Here is a 24,387-nt window from a genome sequence, read left to right on the forward strand (position 1 = left end):
CATGATAAACCAATAATGCATCATAACCTGAGGGCATTACCAGGCTAGCGAATTTTAGGGGAAAATGGGATTCCTCAGGCAAGCAGAAATGAAGGAAGCATGGCAGCATCTGCACAATGGAGGCTCAGGAGCAAGGGTAGAGGAGAGGAATGGAGGAAGGGAACAGAGAGAGGGTGGGGTGTGAGTGCAGCGAAGATGTGGGAGAAGGGAATGTGGGGAGCACATGATACCATAAAGAAGCAGTTTCTGCAAAAGGGCTCACACGTCTGGAAGGGCAAGCTGAAGTGATACAGGAAGTGGGATTGTGAGTAAAAAAGTTTCAAAACTGCTGCCAAAAAGTTAATAGAAGTTTAGGAACAGGAAAGCAGCCCCTGCTCTGATTCAGTCTGCAAACTTTGTCAGGTCCTCTATAAATTCTGGCAGCAGATGCTTTGGGGGAAGGTGTAAGAGCTGTAAGTGGGTGAAGAAGTGAATGCAGCTGTGCTCAGGTTGGGAGGAACAGCCAGGCTGCATTGCCCTGGTAGTCACTAGGGGTCAGAGACATTGCACATGTTCCAGAGTCGATCTGGGGCTCAGAAAGCTTTGTTAGCTCCCACATGGCAAATGGTCACCTTGGGAGGGAAAGCCACTTCAATGTCATGAGTCACCCTGGCAACTTACTGTCAGAGACTGCCGTGAGTTTTGGAGAAGATTTAACCTCTTTCTTTGACGCTGTTTTCAGTGTTCTATCTGGAAATGTACGCTATCCACATCCATGCCCCATGTGGCTTTTTGAGTTTTACATCTCAGTTAAAAAGAGTTCCCATGGCAATGAATGGTCTAATGATAAGTCTGTGGAAAAAAATCCTTCCATTTATCCGTCTCAAATTTCTTGTCTTTTACATGTCAGTGACCTATTATTAGAAGAGAGAAAGAACTACCCACATCTTCTACCTAACATAAACAATCCCGATCTCCCTTGCACTTTCACAGCTATAAAGTCGCAGTGTAAATACAAAAGGAGAAGATTTACACAGGCATGAGCACAGTGGGCTTTTGCAATAGCAGGAAGATCAGATGAATGCAATGTTTTCTCAGCAACTAATAGAACCACCCAAAACATAAAACCTGGTATTAATGAGAACTCCTACACTGTCGTTGGCTAGAAAAGAAAAATAGCAGGATAGAGATGGGCCACAAGATCTGGGGATATGTTGTGAGCAACATTGTTAGTGCAGAGAGTGGAGAAAGAAACTAGAAGAGAGGGTCTTCTACATCTAGTTTTATGTAAGGATGTGGAAATGAAGGTGAACTGTACAAGTGTAAGCACGATATGAATCTTAGAAAAAGCAGGAAGACAAAACATCAAAATAGAGAGAATGAACTTTCAGAAAGAAGTCCTCAAAATACTCAGATATCTAGCAGGTAAGATCAACACAGAAAACAAATGTAAGAGAGAAAAGACTGAGGGACAGTGGAGAGTCCCTGAATGTTGCAGTAATGTCAAAAGCATGATCTATCGCAGTGAGGAGGAAGGCTAAAATGGAGTATCAGAGGCAAATGTGGATAAATTGTGAGCCTCAAAACAGATCTTCATAGTTCTCATCTTTGTCAAGGAACTGAGGAACTACAAGGTAATCAGTTGTTCTTCATTTCATGGAAAAATGCTGGAATAAGTAAGCAAAGAATTGTGGGCATCTGGAAGATAACAAGCAGATGAATGACATCCAACATGGACCTGTCATGTCACACTAATATAGTTTACCCTCTGTGGCAGGGCAACAGGTCTTGTTGGCTGGGAAAAGGAAGTTGATGGCACATACCTTTACTTTATTAAGGCTTTCAACATGCCTTGCAAGATATTTCGATAAATAAGCATAGAAAAAAGGAATAGATAAACATTGGAAAGTACCTTAGCTCATCAAACACTTGCTCTCAGAGAGTAGAGATCAACAGCTCATTCTCAAGACAGCACAAAGTATCTGCTGAGGTTCAGCAGTGTCTGCACCGTGTTCAGAACTATTCTGGATTTTTAACAGTTCCTTGCGTGAGAGAGCAGACATATGCTTTTTAATTATATGAATGACTAATGGGGGAGAAGCAGCAACGATGACAGAGGACAAGATGGGAATGTAGAATGATCTTGACAAACTGAAGAAATGCCTTGGAAGAAATAGAGCGCAACTGAAAAAGGATACTTGAAAAGTGTTAATAATTAACAAGGAATATCAGACTCCAGAAACATAGAAGGGGAATGACCAATTAATACAGCGTAATGCAGCTTGGGGGGTCTAGTAGTCTGCAAAATCACTACTAGTCAACAATTCAGATACAAAATAGGCAAGAGGTTTATACAATGCATAAAAATAAGCTGTCCATGAAATATGATGTGATTCTTTTGTTCTATGTGGTGTCAATAAGGTTAAATGGGAGAATGTGTCCCATTTTGGTCACAGTGATTCCAGAAAGATTTGTCCTCCGGGGGTTGCAATGAGGAGGTTTGGAGGAATTTGGCTTACTGTGGAGGAGAGTCCAGTGAGAGATGATGAGTACATTCTCATGATGAGTTCTTAAACATGAATAAGTGACTAAACATAAAAATAATCCCTTAAATATGCAACAGATAAGTCATAGGAAAGGAGTAAAATCTTCTCAGTGTCTGCTGGGGATTGGATAAAGAGTAATGCCAGACATCACAGCAAAGAAGACAGGTTACTCATCAGGAAAATTTCTGCGATAATAAGGACTGCTGCACTGGAGCAGGCTGCCAAAGGGAGGCAGGGAAATCACCATCACTGGAGCTCTTGAAAAATGGATCTGTCAAGATCCAAAAAAACATCTGTCAAGAACAACACGTATTTAACTAATCTTTCTCTACTTCCTTCTTTGAATTGCCCATAATGTTATTACCTTACAGCTCTCCCTGATTTCAGAATCATTGATAAACATAGCAAATAACACAGGCTCCAGGACAGGATCTTCCGCATTTCACCATTTTGTCATTATGAAAAAAAACGTTCAGTCTCACCCATTGATTTCTGCCTCCTGCATGATGTTTGGCTCAGGACAGTGCTCTCTCACTTCTTCATTATTTAGCTGCTGGGTAAGACCTGACTAGATCTTTGTAGAAATCCAGACAGCTTATTCTGCTTCCGGATGTATTATTGCTCTAGTTTCAATGATAGTTTCAACCAGTTCTGAGGTACAGATGCAACAATTAGTGATCATCACCATTTTTTTGTTCATGTGGCAATAAATTACTAGATAAGATTGCCACTTGAAGTGGCAAGCTCAGGCAGACAAAAAACTTTGTTTCTTTCAGCCCATCAGCCTCCTTCAGGACCGGAGCACCTTCCCAGTCTGAGATATACAATCTAAATGTAGCAACATACATGGTTGTGGTATTTCCTTAGCAGCTTCATCTTCTCCTTAGGAACAGGACCAACATCTTCAGTGGTAAAGACTTCCACTAAAAGATAACCTTAGTTCTGAAAATGCCCTTGCTTTCCTTTAGTTGCTTCCTTCAGCCCCCAAGTGCTCTCACAGCCCCTTGGAGTTTCTCCTCCACCTACCAGTTCTGATAGACTTATGAAAACATCTTTTCATATTTACTCTTTTATTTTTTAAGCTATATTCCTTTGAAATCTATGTTGATCCTTCTGATTTCCTGCTAATTTATCACCTACCACAATTTATAATCCTGTTTATTGCCCTCAGTAGGGTCAGATTTCCAAATGCTGAAGGACTGGCTCAAATTACCTCTTAAATCTTGCCACTTGGCATTCCTCTGCCCCTGTCTGGTTCCCTTTTATTCAACTCCATGCTTATCTTCTGACACTATATAATGGTGATTTCATTAGGTAACTTTCTAGGGATTTAATTTTAATTTTAATTTTAATTTTAAAGCCTTTTAAACTAACCTGTTCATTTTTTAATGCGTACCAGAGCCATGTAACTTTCTGACGTTTTATTTTCCCTTTGTGAGTCTAATTATATGGTTGTCTCTAATTATTTAATGTTCGGCTACTGTCATTTTCTTTAAATTAACTCCTGTGTGTTAAGACTGAATCAGGAATAGCTTTCCCTCCGATGTGCAAGTTCTTGGCCTAGTTACACCAAGACCCAACACTTAAATCTGAGAATCTGTGTCTCCAGGGCTGGTGCCAACTGTCCAAGCCATGAGCAGGCTGCTGAGCTCCACCACCATTGCTGTTTCCCTCCTGCTGCTGTCATTTCGTTTGGCACTCACTGTCCTTCCTTTCATCTGGAAACACGTAGCCGAGCCATGATTTTACTATCAATACGGCAATGCTGTTTTTCTCTGTGCTCATGATGATGTTACAAGCTTTCCCTTTCTCTTCAAAGATTGCACATGTCTGGATTTTGCTCAGGCTGGCAATTTGTCAGTAACACCTATCAAGTTGTGTCTGCATCGCCCACCACTGTTAATTCCCCTCCCAGCCCTGGGTGTGCTGCTGGGCAGGAGGAGACCCCTGCAAGGGGTACGAGGACCTGTGTCGGGGTCCAGCCCCTGTCCGTAGGGGTGAGGAAGGACAAACAGCTCCACTCACAGCTTCTCACTTGGCCAACAAAGAGTCCTTCAGAGAAAAAGCTTACTGCTGCCTGTGGTGCTAAAGCTGCCAGGGCTGATGTGCCTCTGTTTCAGTCCCGAGCAGATGATCTGCCTCGTTAAGGGGAGAATACAGGCGACTATTCATACACTTCTTTTGAAGCGTTCTCATTTGGGGAGTTAATCTCATTAAATGCATCTGCAGCAGGCCGGGCAGCCTCGAACATCTGTTCAATCGGCTGCCGTAACGCGGCGGTCCCTTCTCCTGCTCAGCTGCCACCAGCATGGCCCGGCAGCCGTGCATTGTCCATTATGCGCTGTCGGCGACACTGGTCCATCTGTCCTTGGCAGGAACACCTTGCACAAGGCTCACCACTAATCAGGATGATGCACCGGGTGCATGGACACATAAACCCTCCCGGCGTCAGGTTACGTGTTGCACAGCTGTTTAAATTGTTGGGAGGCTTTCCCCCGGTGGTTATTTTATTTGGTTTATATGGTGTGAAGGGAGCGTTATTCTTGAAGGGACTTAAAGACCTTGGCCTGGTTTGTCTGTGGTCTTTAAAGATCCCATGACACTTTTCGCAAGAGCTGGAGAATTAATCTTGTGCTGCTTAAATTTCAAGACAGAGAATTATATTTTTCTTTCCTGTCTTTTCTCTCTCTATGCTCTGCTCTGCAGATTCAGGCATTATTAATCCCTTTTATGGCATTTTAAATGTACACTGTGTGTGGCATTGTGAATGGCAATCTGAGGGGTTGAACTTAAAAATCAGACCCTGAGCAGTTTATGTTGCTGGGGGAAGATCATGGTAACTGGCAAGAGCAGCGCTGGCAGATAAAACATGAGCATTGTGAATATCAGATATGGAAGGAGATCAAGTTAAAGTGCTGTTACACACATAAAATATTCTTTAATTACAATTCAATTTTCAAAATACATTTTATTTTTTAGAAATGAATTTATTCTTCAAAAAGCTCTTCCTTTGACATCATCACGGAGTACCAGGGATAGCAGACCTAGCATCTGATGTAGAGAGTACCGTGACTAGATGTCATAAAACAACACAACTTATGTCAGCGTAAATGAAAGCAGAATTCGACCCATAGCAGCACGCACATACAAGGGGGTGTTAGTTGGGTGGCTGTCTCATGCTCTGATGCTTTCTGAACGTAAGAAAAAAAACGAATGCCAAATTCACAGGAATAATTTGGCTTTGCGTAACAGGTACATAAAAGGTGATGAAATGGGGGGAAATGAAATGGAAAGAGTTCTCTGAGAATTCACGAACAAAAGTGAGCAATGAGAAAGAAATAGCCTCAGAGATGGGATTTTAAAAACCACGATTAATTTCTAATACCTAGAACATTCCTAAAAGCTTTCTGCAGTAAATAACAACTGTGATTCAATTACTAAGGGTAGAAAGGCTATCAGCACCACAGACCGTGTCTGTCCCCAAAATGGGCTTTCTACCGCAAGTGGTGGTGCCTTTCAGGCCAGAAAGCCTCCACTTGCTGTCCGTGCCAGCCCCAGCAGCTATGTTGTGCCTGGAATGGCACATCCCAGAGGATGCTTCCTGTAGGCGTGTAAGCCCACCAGCTGTGAGCCGCCCGACGCCCACCTCTCCTGCCCCAGCCCCTGATGCCACAAGGTCCCTGGCCGGCCCCCTCCCTGCTGCGTCCATAAAGCGCTCCTCCAAAAACTCCAGCAAGGAGCCTGAAATGCAAACTGTGCATTCCCTCTGCTTCAGGAGAGACGGCTTAGGACCGGAGAGGTGGAATGCCAGAAATGTTACTGCTTCGCGTCTAATAAGCAATAAATGGATTTTATTATTTGCCTTAAATCATAACCCTTACGCTAGCTTTCAGAGCTGATGCAATCTGAGATACACAGTATATTAGATAATATTGTGTCATGGGGAAATATATGGCTTCCTGAGGTTCAAACTGCCAAATCACACCCAATCACCATTGTTCAGAAACTGCGTGAGTGTTATAGCTGTAGCAGCTGACACGGAGAAGATATGCTGAAGTGCCGTACTCAAATATCATCAAGTATTAGTAATCAAACAGTGGGGCCATTCTGATTTAACAGAAGCTGGAATTGAGTTTGGAGTAGTATATCCGTATTTCTCTTTGATTTAACATGGGCCATGACACATGTCATTAGCTTCTTCTCTTCCAGATTCTGCAGAGAGCCTTCAATCTACTCAAGGGATTAAAAATCTAATATGCTGCTGCCCTGGAAAAAAAACAGAAGCTTTTAAGTGCAGAAGCCTGTACTTGGGCACGGTTTGGTTTTCAGGCTAAAGACTGTTCTTTATTTGTAACCTAAACACACAAGAAAAAAGAATACATGTCATGTTCAAATACATGTCATACAGACAGGGAATGACACTCAGGGGCCATGCGGCTTGCAGTGGCTGACATGGGAACTGGGAAGGGAGCTGTGCACACAGCTTCAAGGCCGTATTTTCCTGCAGACACGAGGTGATGTCTTGAGAAACAAATAAAGATGCAATTGTTCCCAACTTCTGCTTTGCAATTCCAACTTCCTGATGCGCACATCTGACGTGCAGTGAGAGGTACATAATTTGCTGGCACGTAAAGGAGGGAGCAGGGTTTGTGGCAGTCTCCAGTGGAGCTGATTTCTCTAATAGGAGGGCAATTCCAAGCAGAGAGAAGGAGAAAAAGTATCAGTTCCCAAGGACTAGAGAGGAAATGAGGGATTATTCCAGTGTTTAGGAAACTTCCTTAGTTCACTGGAAAGATTTCACAACTATAAACCCAACACCTTCTTTGAGTCTTGCAAAGCTCGTAAGCCTTTCCCCCGGACACATGGGCCAACTCGTGCCTCTGCACAGAGCCACTCTGGGGGCGAGAGGGCTGCCCTAGCAGCACGCGGGGCTGGGGTGAGCAAGGCACCCCAAAATTTGATGTCCCAGCACTGCCTGATGCACCCAGTGACAGTGGCCATGTCACAGGCTCTGTGCTACAATAGGCACTGAAATTTTCCACGTAATGTGCCATTTGCTCCCTTCTCCCCCAGATAGGGTGATTTAAGGCGGTCAGATTGCTCCCCTTTAGAGCGAGGCATTGCCCACAGCCCCATATCCCATCCTGCAAAAGCACTGGAGAACGAATCCCCCACCACCTTCCTCAGGTGCAAGCATTGGTGGGACCTCTCCTGCAAAGGAGATCCTGAGCTAAACATGCTTGACACGTGCCTTGCTTCAATTAAAATATAACAAAACTCACTTTGGATGCTGCTCAGCAGATTTTTCTCCAGCTTTCTTCCAGCAATTAAAACATTAACGACTCCTTTGGTGCTTCCTGCAGGAGTTAAAAGACAGCCTTCGAAACAGGCTCAGGCTTTGCAGTCAGTCTTTCCAGTCATTGTTACATCCATCTGATTTTGTGAAATGCATTTCCAAATAAATGCTAAATAGTACTAATTTTCATTTTCTCATGAGCACTGCAGGCAGACACAGCTGAGTGTTTGTAACCTTTCCATCGTACACAAACCAGAGATTATTAAAACCTTATTATCATACATTTTGAAAAGCACAGTTAATTTCTCCATCTTCCAAAAACTGAACCGTTTATCCACAGCTGCTTTTAACAAAACCTGATTTGTGCACTTCACTGCATTTGAAAAAAAAAAAGTTTTCTCCAAATGAATATAAGTGAAATGTAACTGTGAGCAGAAAAATGTGCACTCACATGTCCCTTCTCTCCTACAGACACACACTCAGAGAAGTAGGCAACTGTCTGAGGAGCCAAATTTCTGTTGTATGCTTTTATTTGCATTTCCTTGAGACCATGAATCATAAAAATGTGAGTATAGAAATTCTATAAAGTTTTTATACAAGAAAAAATAATTTCAGAATTATAGTACCCCCCAAGGTACTCATACTCTGAATGCTAAAAATATTACATATTGTTTTTCATACCCTGTTCTTTGTGATAAAAGAAAATAGCTAAGCTTTGTAATTTTGAGATACGATACTAGAAGCGTTTGGATATCTGCTGCCAGTTGTACCAGCACTAATCCAAAATAATTCTATTATGCGCAGTTGTTTCAGATTTGCTCCCTAATGTGGCCATTAATTTTACCATCAAGGAAGCTTGCTGTCCCACCAGAATTTAATTTATATCAGCCCAGCACTCACTGCACAAGGCTGTGCATCAGCACGAGGGGATAAAACGGTGAATGCCACACAGCAGAGGACTGGGAAGAGTGCACGTGATCAAATAATTCATGATCAAAAAGTGTCCAAGCAACTAATGGCAAAAAGTAATTCTGTATCCCAAAGTTTCTTTATCCGATTGAAAGGAGTGCTCTCAATGTGATTTCACATGGCAAAAGACTCTCCCAGACTATTGCAAAACTCCCTGGCAGAGCTCGCTGCCTCAGCGGAGGGGCAGCAGCGCCAGAGAGGCCGGCCCCGGCCCCCCAGGTGCTGCTGGTGGGGATCGCTGCCTGGTGCTCTGCAGTACGCCACCTGTCCTGGGACTCCCCCAGGGTTTCCAGCCTTGCCAAGTGACTTCACTGCCGCTGCACACCGAATGGCACCGTTGGCCCCACCGCCCGTTTCCCCAGAAGTGCTGAGGCAGAGACCGGGATTCGTCCCCGCCACGCTCAGCACTGGGCCCTGGGGACGGGCCCTGGGGACCACGAATGAGCTCCTGGTCTGCTCAACCATCAGCCGGAGCAGCACGGCCGCGTTAGAGCTGTCAGCCGGGGGTACCTGACCTGAGCGTTACGTTGCAGAGCCGCCCTGCCTGGCCCACGCCGGTCTCAGCCCGTGCGTGTTACTGACGTGCAGCTTTACCTCTGCAGGCCGCCGTGCTCCCTCGTTCGGGTTGCTGGGCTCACCGGGGACCTCTCAATTTTTGTCCAACCTGTCTGGACAGGAGGAGCGCCCCAGCCCCAGATGCAGGCCAGCATCTCAGGAGCAGAGGTGTTCACTCAGCTGGAAACTCATCAAAACCCCCTGATGACTGGATACGGGTATCAGAGTGCTACGAATGGGCTGTTTGGCTGCTGGACCAGCTGAACTGAGGCGTAACAACCGCGGTCTGCCCCTGCAAAAGCTTCTACTGACAGAAAGTTATATAAGGAAAGAGAAATCAAAACCATGAGAGATGTAATTACACCAGGAAGGCCTGCGTTTCTTAATGAATCTCGTGTAATCTCTTTTGAAAAGAATGAAAATTAAAGGTATTTAAATGCCCACCTCTTACAGATTTCAGAACACATTGGACACTTGCCTACTTTTAAAGAGCTGGCTCTAGGATTATCTGGGGTCAGTTCTCGCCCCCATTTAAAGCCAAGAGGATTGAAGTGATGCTAATCATTTCGCCCTAGCATCTCTGCCGGATGGTGAAACTCTATCTGCATCTTTGGCATCAGCTGCCCCTTATCTGGCCCTTTTGGAATGAAAACATTGTTAGGTTCACCATCAGGGCTATCTACTTTGTTGGGCTGCCAAAACAGGCCAGCGCTCACAGTCAGTACGAATGAGAAAGACGAAATCTTCAGGAACAGATGCAGTCCTGATGCCAGCTGATCTGAACAAGCTTTGTGCCTGCATACCAGCACCCAGAGTGAACCTGGGGACATGTTTGGTGCCACTCCTGGTCACACCGGGAGGGCATGTGCCTGTGGGGAGAAGGGACAAAGTCTCCTTTCATGTCTTCACATCTCCAGCAGGACTGTGGTATGTGAAACGCCACCCAAATACACACTGGGTGCCATGCAACCATGCTCGGCATGCCCCATGGCATGTGTGGGGCATGGCTCCACGCAGAGGGGACCACCTCCCCCTGTTTGCTGGCACCCCTCTGCTATCTGGTGGGGGCTCCTGCCTTCTCTGCACACTATAGAGAACAAAGCTTTGGGGACTGTGCTTTGGGAAATGGGTTTATGGCAGCTGACAAGCTCCTCCAAACAAGCCCTGCACTTCTGCTGTGGTTTAACCCAGCAGGCAGCTCAGCACCACACAGTCATTTACTCACTGCCCCACAATGGGATCGGGGAGAGAATCGGGAAGGTAAAACTCCTGGACTGAGACAAAGACAGTTCAATAGGACAGAAAAGGAAGGGAAAATAGTAATAATTTAAAAAAAAATGTATACAAAACAAGTGATGCAGTGCAATTGCTCACCACCCGCTAAACAATACCTGGCCAGTCCCCCAAGCAGCAGCAGCTTCCTCCCCCCATTCCAGCCAATTCCCCCCAGCTTTATTGCTGAGCATGGCGCCACACGGTGTGGGACATCCCTCTGGTCAGCCTGGGCCAGCTGTCCTGGCTGTGTCCCCTCCCAGCTCCTGGTGCACCCCCAGCCCCTCGCTGGCAGGGCAGCGCGAGGAGCAGGAACGGCCTTGGCTCTGTGCGAGCACTGCTCTGCAACAATTAAAACATTGGTGTGTTATCAGCATTATATTTCTCCTAAATCTAAAACATGGCACCATACCAGACACTATTAAGAAAATTAACCCTATCTCAGCCAAGACCTGGACAGCTTCAGTGGAGTCTGGTTCTAGAAAGATGACCACACCACTCCTTGCTGCTCTTTGAAACATAATAATCCTGATTTAGGGCTGCAGCTGGATTCAGAGGCAGTTGAATACTTCTCATCATATTGTACAGGATGGGGATAGACTGTAAAGATGATCTCTGAATGAATACACATAGCAAGTTTACAGCATCAAGCGCCTCTTACTGCTTCTGGCATACAGACCTACTCCAGAGGGTAATCAGAGCTGCAGTGCGCTGAAGAACATGTGCAACCATAACAGCCTCACTGACAAATGGTGAGAGCTCACAAACTGCACCCTGTGGTGTGCAGTGGTGAGCTGGCTGTGGAGAAGTGAGTGGTGGATGCCGGAGCATCCCCATGGGCACAGTGGGGCTGGTGCCATCGGAGCCCCAGAAGGTCAGGCTTCCTCAGAGGGACGGGGCTGCTCCCACTGCCAGCCACCACTCTGGGCTGGGCAGGACAAGGGCAGGGTTGCACCCAGGGCTTGGTTAAAGCGTGCCAATCCCAGCTTTCCTGGGAAAGAGGCAGCAGGGCTGCTCTGTGGCTGGGGACAGGCTGCCACTGCAGGCTGTGCCTACTCTGCCTTGCTAGCACCAGCTTCAAACAGAGGAGCCTGCCTGGTGAAAGCATCAGTTTTTACCAGCTTCCTAAAGGGAAAATTTTATTGCAGTTTTGCATAACTGATGGTGTTATCTGAGAGGATAATTGTTGGGTGTAATAGAAAACATTCCTGTTCTCCGCACAGCCAGCAGGTTTCAGGAATGAATAGGGGATTCTTGTTTGAGCAGTTGCCCCTGATGTGTTCCAGCTCCTTCCCTGAGACACAACTCGCTGCATGCCGTGTGAGCTTGGGACAACTGCGTCTCTCAAACACAGGGCATGTTTCAAGGCTCCCTCAAAAATCAGGAAGCCCACAAGGCAGTGCTTGTGATCATCACTATTTCTTTACTTTTGATCAATATGGATTATTTACTTGGTTGTGGTTAGGGGTACTGTTTAGAAAAGGCCAGAGACAACCCCCACAGGACTGAGCTACAAGACAGTCAATGGTGGGCTTTTATCAAGACACTCAGATGGTCCTTCAAAGGTCCCTCTTTCAGCCCTTGCTACCCCTATGGGCACAACTTGAGAGTGATACTTTGCTACTGCCATCCTGACACTCAAACCAACACGGTCAGGCTGAAAGGAAAGTCGGGGGGGGGAGGAAAATAAAAAAGCAGTGGTGGAAGATGAGAACAGATCTACGCACTAGCAAGCCCAGCGTGTGTTAGATTGCATGCCTGTTCCAGCCTAAGTGTGTCAGATGAGCAGGTGCAGACAGACTCCAGCTCCTCTGCCAGTGCTGTGGGTGCAAGCCAGCTGGGGATCAGTCCTGTGTCAGCACACCGCTGACCACAACATACAAAGCTGGCGGGAGTGCAGCAGCGCACTGTTGTGGCAGCACGGCTTTTGATCAAGAACTCGCTTGCATCTGTTTGCACCTGACTGTGAAGACATGCCCCAGGGGAAGCCACTGAACTTTGTTTTTCTAAGGTTTCCTGGTCTCTCATCTTTGTGTCCTGATGGTTTTCACAGAAACACTGCGAATTTCCCTCTGCCATCTGTGGCCATCAACCAGGCTCACCTGTTTGTTATTTTTTCACAAACTACCTTCTTTCCTTCCCTTGCAAAATCTGGATGTGAACACGAACGTTCAGATTCTTGCTTGACAGGGCCATCAAAACTATTGTCTTTCCTTCCCAGTGATGAGGAGCACAGGCAGGCGTTTTGCCAAGTGCATGTGGGAACAGACAGTAAGTGCCATAAAAAGCCCTTGTGCGCTGCAGCTTCACATCTTCACTGTCATTTATAAACACCATCCTAAATTATCAGCCGTACAGGTGCCTGCAAAGTGGAAAGGCCTCTGGATGAGTGTTCTGGCTTTGCAGAGCTGCTGCAGTCTACAGCGTACCCTGAGACAGAGGATAGAAATGGTCAGTAGAGCAGGGAGTTTGCAGAATCTTCCTACCAGCTCTGCATTTGTGTATAGGTTGGTAAGCGAGCAGTTATTGCTTTTTCCTCATGTATTGTCTCTGTCTATCTCCTTTTAATTTCTTTTTATCAATAACAAAACAAATAAAGACTTCATTTTGCTGTTTACTGTGCTCGGTACCTGTCTCAGTGAGTAAAGGTATGGATTTTGTAATATGAGGATAAATATGCGGCAACTCATTGATGTGAACAATAGCAGACAGAAACGTGAGAAACCTGTATGTGGGGGGCTTGGGCATAGGAGAGGGGGAGGACAGGTATTCTGTCTGTCAGTAATCAGAAACAGGAAGATGCCGTATTCTTGGGCTACAAAACATGAAAATCTCAAGGGATGGAAATCAGGAAAATGTATTTTTCAGTCAGGGTGTCTAAATTTTCTTTGCCCATTTGTGGTACGATGAGTCCATATGCACACTCCTGTCAATAATATAATTTTACAAATCACTCTGGTAACACCTTCCTCCAAAAGGTGCACAGCTATGGCCTCAGGAGGCTCAGGACCTGAGTGTGGCATCGTCTGTGTCCAGCAGGAAAGGTGGAGGCAGGCAGAGGAGCTGGGGGCAGCCCTTGCTCCAGCCGTAGGCCTTGCATCCCACCCAGGGCCAGGCAGGACATGTTCTCCCTGTGCCACCAGCCTTGCTCCAGCGCTGTCAGCTGCCTTGTGCAGAGGACAGGAGGCCGGGGTGAGGTGTCCTGCAGCTGTTCACGACACAGCCCTCGTGCTGCACCTCCGTCACGCCCACGGTATTGGCAGCTACACTTACCTAGCTCCCAGGGCTGCAAAGCGCAGCAAAAGCTTGAAGCCACTGCCCAGCGTTTTATCCCTGAAGCCTCCTGTGAGACAGAGCTCTCATTCCAGACGCAGTCCCTGTCAGACGTGCGCTGACAAATATTCAAGTGATCTTCAGGTCTGACGCACTTCTTTTTCTCATTGACAACATTCAAATCTCTCTGGTTTTAGGCCAAGCTTGTTCAAAAACAAACAAAAAAAAAACAAAAAAAAAAAAGAAAAACATTGTTAGCACACTTCTGCAACGCTTTCTAGGAAGACAACTGAGTTTCAAAACTACCCTTTAAGCTGACCAAAAAAAAAAAATTCAGGAAGATGAAAACAAGCCCTAATTACACAAAGAGACATGAGGTTGCCATTCACACTACAGTTCTGGGCTCTTACGTGAGCCCAGCGTGTTCCAGCAGCACCTTCGACCCAACCATTATTTGATTAGGATGCATGAATTAAGTGGCTTCTACTTAAGAAGCAGACAACCAGACTAAACTATGGGATTTTAATTAAGGCAATTCCTTGCGTGGAGCAGCGAGGGGCGCTGGGAGCAGGAGCTGTCGGTGGCTCAGCTCCCACACCTGGGCCTTCTCCCTGAAGGGGCCTGGGCTGGGGCCCCAGGGCTCGCCTTTGGCCTCCAGGGCACCTTGCTGCACCGGGCGGGCAGGCGGGCTTGGGGGAGGAGAACTGGCCACACCTGCTGCTGTTCTTGCCAGCTTGCACTGTGCAGCGTAGGCAAGCCTGGTCTTGAGGGCAGCCCTACGGCAGCTCGCATGAGCCAGCGTAGACATAGCCATGACGGCCCAGAAAGGCGTGGCGGTGCAGACAGAAGTGTCTTCTGTAACACAAGGCAGAAGAACTGCTGATGTGCGTGAAGAGGACCTCTTCCAGCCACATGGACCTAGAGGAATTCATGAATGTCACAGTCAGCATGAAGAGTAAAAAATTATATCTGTGGTCTGCAGGATGGAGTGTGCAGGTGACTGGCTGACAACAATGGCTACTAGGCACGGGTGTTTGGAAAACAACGAACTCCTAACAGGAGTTGAAGAGATAGTCCTCTGACACGACAGCAGTGCTTATAGGCAGTTGCTGTTTGGTAGGGAGGAGATCAGGACTGGAAGGTTAGTGTAAAGGATGTTAGAGGCGCATGTTGCCAGGCGCAGCCGGGTGGAGGGCCTGCCACTTCCTTGGAGATTTGTGTTCTCTGTCCTCCCTCACCTCCATCCCCTTGCCCACAGCAGATCTAGTTCCCAGCTTCAAGCACCCGAGACTACCACCTGCTACAAGACCTTGAATTCCTCCCACATCTCCTAGATCCTTTGCTTCCCTGACACCCTTATCCACTCTCTGTATCAACTCCTTTCAACATCCCTCTGTTACTACCTGGACAGAAGGCAGCATGTACCATGCTGTACAGAGCTGTGCAGGTTAGATCAGATAATTGCTTCACTCACATAGAAGCTTTCCTCTCACAAAAGGCCATGTATGTGTCTCTTCCCTCTCTGTTTTCACAAGACTTGCAGAACTTTTGAGATTTCTACCTCACTATTAAGTACTGTAGAAATTAGTCATCTTAGTCAAATCTGTGAATAGGGGGCTGACAGACACCTAGGAACAGAACAGTTGCACAAATAAAATTACCTTATGAAATCAACTACAAAAGATATCACTGCCAGATGTAAAAAGAAATAAAATAAAGAACTTAATTTCATTTGTAAAGAATTTGCAGTCTGGCACTTGTGGTTTTCTTCAGGGAAGAGCCTGATAAAGGTTTGAATTCCATTCAGGGGTGTAGGCAGAATAAAAGAATTATTCTTCTCTTTTAACTGATTGGAAAAATCAAACTGTCTAGCCCAGCAGATTTGTACAATGAAACAATTTTCACTACTGTGCACAATAATAATGATACAGTCCATCTCTATAGTATATATCAGTCGAGGATGTCAAAGTGATAGAGATAGCTGGGCAGTCCTGCATCCACATAAAATGCACCACCTTTTGAGAGACACACAGTAGCTGTTTTGCACAAGAGCTGGCAGGAAACATGGAAGACATCCACATTGCGTCTTCCCTAAATGGGGATTGATCAATATACTAAGGGTAATGTGTTGTACAGTCACTAAGTCAAAGTGTTGGGACACAGGTGTTACACTTCGTGGGTTGCCTCTCTTGACCTAGCTAGATACGCCCACACATATTCTAGGCTGTGTACAGCATGTTCCCATGGCGCCCATGAGGATTTGGCAATGTCATGTCACCAGATGGCAGAAGTGAGGACTGAAAGCCAAGGTTTGTTGGTGGTGACCAAAAGTTTTTCTCCCAGGATGGCTGTTTCATCACCCATGGGACATGAGTCACTGATGTCAGTGCAGTTCTCACAGAATATGAGAGAAATTACCAATGCTGTCACTGAGGTCAGTACAATTAGCTTTCTTGCTGGTTGCTTCAGAAACGAGCCCAAGGGTTGTCTTGAGCCTCTTCCCACTTAAAATCTCATTGGTTTAAATCTAAGCCAGATCAAAACCCAGAGAGTCCTAGAGGGCAGATCTTCCTGCACCCTTAGGAAACAGCTACTGAAAGAAGTTGAAAGTACAGCTGCCAATGCTGATTTTCAACAGTCCAGCCTCGTCCTTGCTCCAAGGGCTCACATCTCATGATCTCACATGTGACTCTCACTGCTACCCTCTGCCTTGTGCTGCCCCATTCAGAGACCCCTTGCACATCCTGCTGTGGAGCTGTGGTTCTGCCCAGCTTGGACCTATACCAGAGCTGGGTGTAGTCTCCTCCTTGTGCATCCAACAGCTGTCTACAGCTCCTTTGGTGGTAGTGAAAGAGGTTGTGGGCAGTATTCATTAGCATACTTTTCCAAAAAATTAGCACAGAACTCTTTGTATATTCTTGGGCTAAACTACCAATCTCCTACTTTGATCATGCTTTTGCAAGAGAAATGTGCTATGATTCTTCAGTAAAGCTTCCAGTAATAGCTTAATTTCATACTCATGACTGGCATATGAATGGAAGCCTCCACAATAAATTGCATTAGCTTTGCAAAATCCATTAAGCTTTTTGTCCACTGAAGGGCTTTATTTCTTTTTGTCACTGGCACAGCCATGTTGTTGATTGTCTTAATGGAGTTGTGATCTGTCTATACACCTTGCAGCATTCATACTTTGGTAGGTATGTTATTGCCATTATATGGTACTAAGGTTTTTAGCTGTTTACTTTTAGCCTGGCAACTACAACCGGTTTCCAAACTGCTCTAAGCCCCTGATTAATACCTTCCAAAATCTATCCTAATTCATAGTGCCGTAAGTAAACCTCTGTATTATCCAAATATCTGCAGATGCTGCTCCAATGGTAGCTTGAGTGTTCAGTGTTTGAGTTGCTTGCAAGTGATCTGCTTTATTTTGTGTCCAGCTTGAATACAGCAATTAAAAGAGCTTCAGAGTGTCTCTGCCTTTCTGGGAAAGCTGGCCTTCGAAACTGCAATCCCCTAAGCCACAAGGCTGTTCATTAACACCATTACTAGTGTAATGAGAATGGAGCCATATGTGGGTAAAATGTGTGAACAAGAATGTCTGAAATCTCCCTGTGTTCAAAAGAGGGTGCCCACGGTCTAATTCCCGCCCCTCCACTGCATTTCAGCCCTCTGAGCCTCACTTGCACATGTTAAAGCTCAAGGTTGGGTTCCAGTCCCCAGTGGACAGCCAGCAACCATGTGACACAAGGGGCAAGACTTGGAGACCACTCAGATAAAATGGTGCAAACTGTTACCTACAACAAAGCCTCCTTACTGGGAAAACCAAAAGAACAAGTGCTAAATGCAACCCTTGCTAGCAGGCACTGGTGGGTGAGTTAGCTGCCTAGAAGGACACCTGCAAGGTGGCCTGGAGATGCTCACAGTTGTGTTTTTTTTATTATGTGAAGAAAGGGTGTCAGCCTTTCTTTCAAAAGAACAATAAACTAAGTAAATTTTAAAAACAAACAAATGAACAAAAAACATAATTACAGTGACATAGCTACTGATGTAAAGTAGTGAAAACTGTAGGCTGGCAAATGACTCTGCTGCAGACAACCCATGGATGAAAAGTTGTCCTTGTAGATAAATTCTCTGATAGACCCCTGACACAGGCAAAGTTGTTTTTTCCACCACCTCCATTTTAAATATCACTTTCATAGCATTCCTCCCTCTCTTCCCAGTCCCCTCTGCCTTGTACTGAAAGTGTCTACATGCGAAGTGGACTTAACATGAAGCTCTGGGGCTCTTTGGATTCACTACAGCAAATTGCAAATGATGTGATCTGATGGTATGAAGTGAATAATCTCTGCAAATGGCATGGTGTACTAGCCTGTTTGCTGCATTAGTCAGACACACGCTTCAGTTCAGCAAAGTGCTGCCAGAAATTCTGACCACACCCAGAAAGAAACATGAAAATATTCCTCCCAGGAAAACAGAAAGCTTATTTTAGTTAATTTTTCAAATGAGATGGTGGCCAGCTAACTGGATTTGACACAAAAAGAGAAAAAAGCAGTATAGCCTTCCTTCCTCACAAAGGAATTATAAATCATTCAAAGGGCTCTTTAATTACTGGGCCATTACTAAAATGTGCATGAGCATATATAAGGGCATGTGTCAATTTAGGGATAAATGTGTCCATGTGCATAGATCCTATGCAAGTGCACTGCATATCATTAATGGAACATTTGAGGGTTTCAGAATATAAGAATATAAGAAATAATACAAAAAAGGCTCTGTTAGGTCAAACACAGGCCCAGCCAGCCCGGTATCCTGACTCGGAGAGTTGCCAGCAACAGATGCTTGGGAAAGAATATAAGAAAGCAAGCAAATATAGAGTGATCTGACACTTCCAACAGTCAATTAGGGGCTGTGGGGACTTTCTTAAGCTGGAGGCTACATCTGGAGCCCAGTTCTTAATAGTCACAGAGATGCGTACTGCTCAGGTGGTCTATCCACACGCCACAGAGCTTCACCTTGTATCTGAAGACCAGCACCAGACACTGCACTCATCTGCTGCAGGAGGACCTACCACCATGCTTCTCTGCCCCCATCTCTTGAAGAAGCCCCCACTTTGGGCAGTATTCAGCTCTGGGTTTCTTTGCTGAGACAGCCAACTAAAGTTATTATAATTAATTTAAATTGTGGTGATGGCCTCCCTAATTCTGTTCAGAGAGGTTATTATACAGCTATTAGACTGCAACAGAATGTGGCCACTACTGATCTGGGCTGGTTTGAATTAATGACCCAGAAATGAATGGCTCTGCATCCTATTAAAAATCTGCCAAGCCATGCCAGATCCCATTACTTTGGTTTATTTGTAACCCGTCATGAAGAACCCAATGTAAATCCAGATCTGGAGTCAATCCAGAACAACTCCAAAAGGCAGCTCCACAATCTCTCTCACATAACAGAGTGGCGTCTGGCTATTTTCACTTGGCATGTGACAGTGGGGAAATATTTATTTCTGTGGGTTTTTGTTCACCTGGACAAAAGTCAGAGGATAGTGGAAAGTGACCGGTGAGACATGAAGAAGGGCTTGGAGGCCCACCTTCCGAAAGCCATCTACTGCAATGGTATTACTTTGTACATGTAAATATGAGAGAATTGTCTTAAATTTGTAACTCAGGTCATTGTGCACCTCCAGTTTGCACTTCATGGGCTCCAGCTGGCAGAAGAGTGCTGGGTTTGGCGATGGCGGGGCAGCAGGCCTTGGCACGCGCCATAGGGGATAAGCTGGAGCAGGTACCCCTGTCACCAGTGACTTCTGACCCTGGTGGTTAGTTTGAGCTGGTGGGACCTTCCTGCTGGGACAGGGCCACCGCAGCCAGGCTGGTGCAAGGCGGCCTTCCCAGGGCATATTTCAACCCCAGCCCACCGCCCGTGCCTGGCCCTGTGGAGCTGCTGTTGCTGCCTGATGTGAAGCCTAGATACCAGAGCAATAACTTCAGGCTGTCTGTGTCTACCAGCAGTGAAACAACAAGAGAAAACCAAGAACAAAACGCTGGGAGCAAGTTGCGATCACTGGGGCCTGGACTGCTCTGGGCTGCTCGCACCACCATGGCACGTAGGACAGCCCAGGTGTGCTGGCGTGGCACTCGTAGCATGGCTGGTTGCCACACGGGCTTAATTCTGAAGACTGACAGTTAGGGATGAGCATGCCCGTGGGTTGAGTCAACCTGCAAAACATTACCCCTTCCCTCCCTGTTGTTTGTGAGTGACGTGAAGGGCTTTTCAGATGAGGAGAAGAGGAGAGAACGTGGCCTGAGCACCCTGGGCCGCTGCTCCTGAGCAAGCAGCCGAGCAGGCACCATCCATCCATCCCAGCACCGAACTGCAGCCCTTGATCCAGTCCAGGCTTTCTGCAGATCCCTACTGGAAGGAGGCCATTTTTCTTGAGTGTATTTCCAAGAAACAGTTGACAGGCTTGGCACAGCTATTCCTGGAAATGTTCAATAGGTCATCTTCTGGAAGAGAGTGCTGACTGATGGAATTGAACAGATCTTGTTCTTTGCTCCGCGTGCCGCTTGCTGCCTCCGTTGCCATTGCTTGTCGTCTGCACCCACCCTGTGCCCGGGACCCCCTGGCACCGTGCCCCCGCCACAGCCCTACCTCGGCATCTCCCCCAGGCTCGGCGCTGCACCAGCCTCGCACGAAGAGCACCCTGCACCACACGGGCCCGCAGGACTCGGCATATTTGGAGTCTTATTTCCTTTCTGGCAGCGCTGCTGTGGTTGTGCTGCGCTGCCAGAACAATTGCCGCATGAAGACGGACGGCCCCAGACTGTAAATTGCAGTGCTGCCCGCTCGCACACATGCGCCGGTGCGACGGCAGCCCTGCACGTGTACGGCCACGCGCTGCCCCACCGCCCTGTCCCGGCTTGTCCCGCGCCGTCGCGCTGAGCCGAGGCGCACGCCGGAGACGGGCTGCTGCTTTTGCAGCGTGTCGGGGTTTGCCAGCAGTGAGAAAGCATGGGGTGAACTCATGCTGTGAGAAAGTAGCTTAAGGTGAGGAATGCTGGCGAGGGAAAAAAACAAAGATCCATGTTGGGTGGTTTCTTCAGCACTTCTCGTGCATTTAACCTGTTACTGGCAGTAATTACCCTGGCGAGATCTATCTCCTTTACTGGTTTTGGGGTGGACCCTGGCACCTCTGGCTCACTGAGGAAAAGGTCCTGGACACTGGTGGCAGCCCGTCTGGGGCCAGGGCCGGTCAGGATGCTCTCTGGCACTCCCGCATAGCCGAAGGAGTGATGCCGGCCAGGCTGCCCCCGCTGCCCCAGCAGGGATGGGCTGCAGACAGGGAGTCCTCCAGCCCACCCAGCTGGAGGTCATCAGCCCCCACACGTGGAAGGTGCCAGGGGTGCTGTTCTGAGAGGTTTAGCGTGGCTGGGTTTAATTCTGGCCTGGAGAGCACCTTATCACATTAAAGCGTCTTTGCGTCTGTACCGGCATGGCTCAGCAAGTACCTGCTGGTACCACAAGCAGCAGCCGCGCAATGCTCCCTGCCTCTGTCCCATGAGAGGAGCACAAACAGTGACTGCCTTTAACTGACTCGCCATGAGCAGGAGGTGGGTAAGGGCTGGGAGGGCCAGGCAAGGTGCTTGGCTAGGTAGGATATGATGGAAAAAGCTTCCCTTGCCTCTGCGTCCAGCCTATGGTGATTGTGAGGGTCTAATACTGCTTTTGCCTGGTGTCCCATGAGCTTTCTCTTATTCTTTCAGCTCTGCAGTCTGTGAATGCAGCTGTTCACTAGTATGAGTTTTAAATAAAGTCCTGCAGGTTCTGTGTTTTCCGTATTCAAATCTATCCACAAATAATGTACTTGCTCTCTGCCAGGAGTTTAATTGCATCCATATCTGTAAAAACATCAAGACAAAACACACTTGGCTCAAACAGTTTCCCAAACTGGCATCAGACCTGCTGGATCCCCCAGCAGAGGCTCGGAGAAGCCTTCCCTCTCCCTCTCTCACATCGTGGATACATTGCACTGCTGCTTGATTTACCACCTTATTGTCCCCTTCCCGATTCCCATTGGCCTTGAGCTCATCTTGTCCAGACTGTGGGCTCCTAAAATTAGCTTAGCATATAACTGCAGAGTACAATAGGTTTTAATAAAGAGCCATGAATTTTAAGACAGGAAAAATGAGGACTGGAAGGTACTTGTGCTGGCAATGCAAACATGGGCAAACATGCAATGGGCAATCAGTCCCTGCATCTCAGGGGCACACCCACTTCACACCTTCCTATGCACTCTTAGATGTTGTAAGACTTCCCCTTTCAAAAAATTCAAAGCAATTTGCAAACGACAAAGTACAATCACTGCCCTATTTTACAGGTGAGTGGAGAGAGGTGTGAAGAGGTGCTACACTGCTCACAGCTCCTGGGACCCCACGCTACCGATTCCAAACAAGAAGCTCCCCAAAGAGGACCATGGTGCTTGAGGCTGTTCACCCCATTACAAACACAGGAAGCAGGCTAAACCATGAAGTTTAGCCCTAAATGGAGACTTTCCCCAGAGCTGGGGGCAGTTATGAAATGATAGTGTCATTTTGAAGAAACTGTTCCAAAGACAAAAAGTTGTAACCCTTCTGAGTAGAGAATGAGAACACATCTGTACTGTTCATGAGTAACTCCTTACCTCCAAAGAGTGGGACTGGGGAACACTTGGCCCACAGACACCCTCTTATGCCTGGGTGTAGGTTGGGACGAGGGCTGCCTTCCCTCCTTCCCTTGCCCCTGCCCCTGTGAGTCCTCCTGTTCCTGAAGATACCCCCAGATATACAGGCACCATGGGCCTTCTTCCGTATTTCTCTAAATAAAGCTCACTGTGGGATGCACCTGCTCTGTAACATTGACAAAGCTGTTTTTCCAGATCTATGTCTTCCAATCCTTTTTTATGCATTAATCAAAACCTTGAATCATCATTTGTTACTAAGTTAATTACCAATTATGACCACCACTCAGCAAATAATTCAAAGAGCTGACAGTGGGAAACGCCCTGTCCTGTGCAGTTTACAAGAAGAGCTCTTGCAAATAAAATCTCTAAAATAAAAAAGGAATCATTCATAGTGATGCTTTTGGAGGTCCTTTCCCTCTAACAAGATGACTTACAGAAAAATGTGAAAAAATCATTAACCAGCATTCATTTATTCATTCAGAAAGAGGTTCTCAGCAACTTCACGTAATTTTCAGAAGCTCATGGACACCAGAGAGACCAGCTGCCGTGCCTTCCCCAGGGGCTTGGGGCTCCTGCCCCAGCAGAAGGGAAGCTGCATCTTCATGCTCCCTGTGGCTAGCACAGGGCTAGTGGTGGGAAGACCACCTGGAGACGGAGGCTTTGCAGGATCATGTCAGGCTGAAGAATATATCTTTCACCTGCTCTTCAAGAGACCACTTTCTTTAAAAAGAGACTTGCCAAGTCTGCAGAAAATGCAGTTTATAGGTAAATGCACATAGGTCAGGCTAAGAGTGAGGAAGGGGTAGAGCAGAAGGGATCAAATTGTGTTTTATGAGTAGCTATAGGAGAACTCTTCCCTCTCCGTCTGAGAAAGAAATCCTAACTTAGTCTAGGACAGGATTCACATGTAAGCTATATCTTTTAAATCATACAGTGTTTGTTTATAGAATATGCTGTCCTTCCCTAAACCTAAATTCCCTATAGTTCAGTGTCTTCTGATAAGCAGCTAAAAGTCAGTGTTGCTTTGTCATTTTTGTTGATTTTGTTGTTGGTGGTGGTGGTGGTGGTGGGTTTTTTTTACAAGCCATTTAGAAATGTCTCTTCCATTTTAGTTGCTTATATATCTCTCTGCTGTCTGGCCAGCTTGTGGCTGATAATCCTTAGTGACTCACAGATAAAACCTATTAAAAAAAAAAAAAACTAAGCAGTGACGCACCAGATGTGCAGTGAAATTTTAAAAACATGCTTTGACTTTTTAGGAATACATGCAATTAATATTAAACAGATGCCTGAAGTTTCCTGCACAGCTGTTTCTCTATTATGTGTCATGACTTTTAATGGCACTGAGGTGAGACATACAGACATGAGGAAATGCAAGGCTATTCCAAATTCAAGCTTTTAAAATTCCAGCAACAAAGAGAAGAAGAAGGAAAAAAAAAAAAAAAAAAGAGAGAGAGAGAGAGAAAGAAAACCACCAACAACCTACCAAACCTCTCACCATGCAAATGGAACATTTTTGCTCCGGTGCTTCACAAAGCAGACAGTGAAGAATGTCTGCAAAGGTAACATATAAGGTGTACTGCTTGGTTGTTTATCACCTTTGTTAGGCACCATCATATTTATTGGGTTCCTCTGATATATTTATTTTTGCAGCAGAGATCCACTCTGTGTTTATACACAGCTAAGACTAGAACTGGATTACAAGGCTACATTTTGTTCCAGAATCCCTCTTGCTGTGTGTGAGCTGTTTATACAAACTGAGTAGGTCTTTTTCCAGGGAA

The 24,387-nt window shown here is 46.3% G+C and overlaps 1 long non-coding RNA gene across 1 annotated transcript; it reads right to left on the bottom strand.

Annotated features, from left to right (window-relative positions):
- Positions 1 to 5,367: 5,367 nt before the first annotated feature.
- LOC310893115 lies at positions 5,368 to 24,060 on the bottom strand. Its single transcript, XR_014578719.1, has 4 exons — positions 20,539 to 24,060; positions 13,891 to 14,093; positions 7,808 to 7,882; positions 5,368 to 7,202 (listed from the first exon to the last, which is right to left on the bottom strand). It is a non-coding gene; the product is annotated as an uncharacterized lncRNA (long non-coding RNA).
- Between the last annotated feature and the right edge of the window lie 327 nt (positions 24,061 to 24,387).

This window comes from Anser anser (assembly GCF_964211835.1).
Source record: "Anser anser genome assembly, chromosome: 1".
Classification (NCBI taxonomy): Eukaryota; Metazoa; Chordata; class Aves; order Anseriformes; family Anatidae; genus Anser; species Anser anser.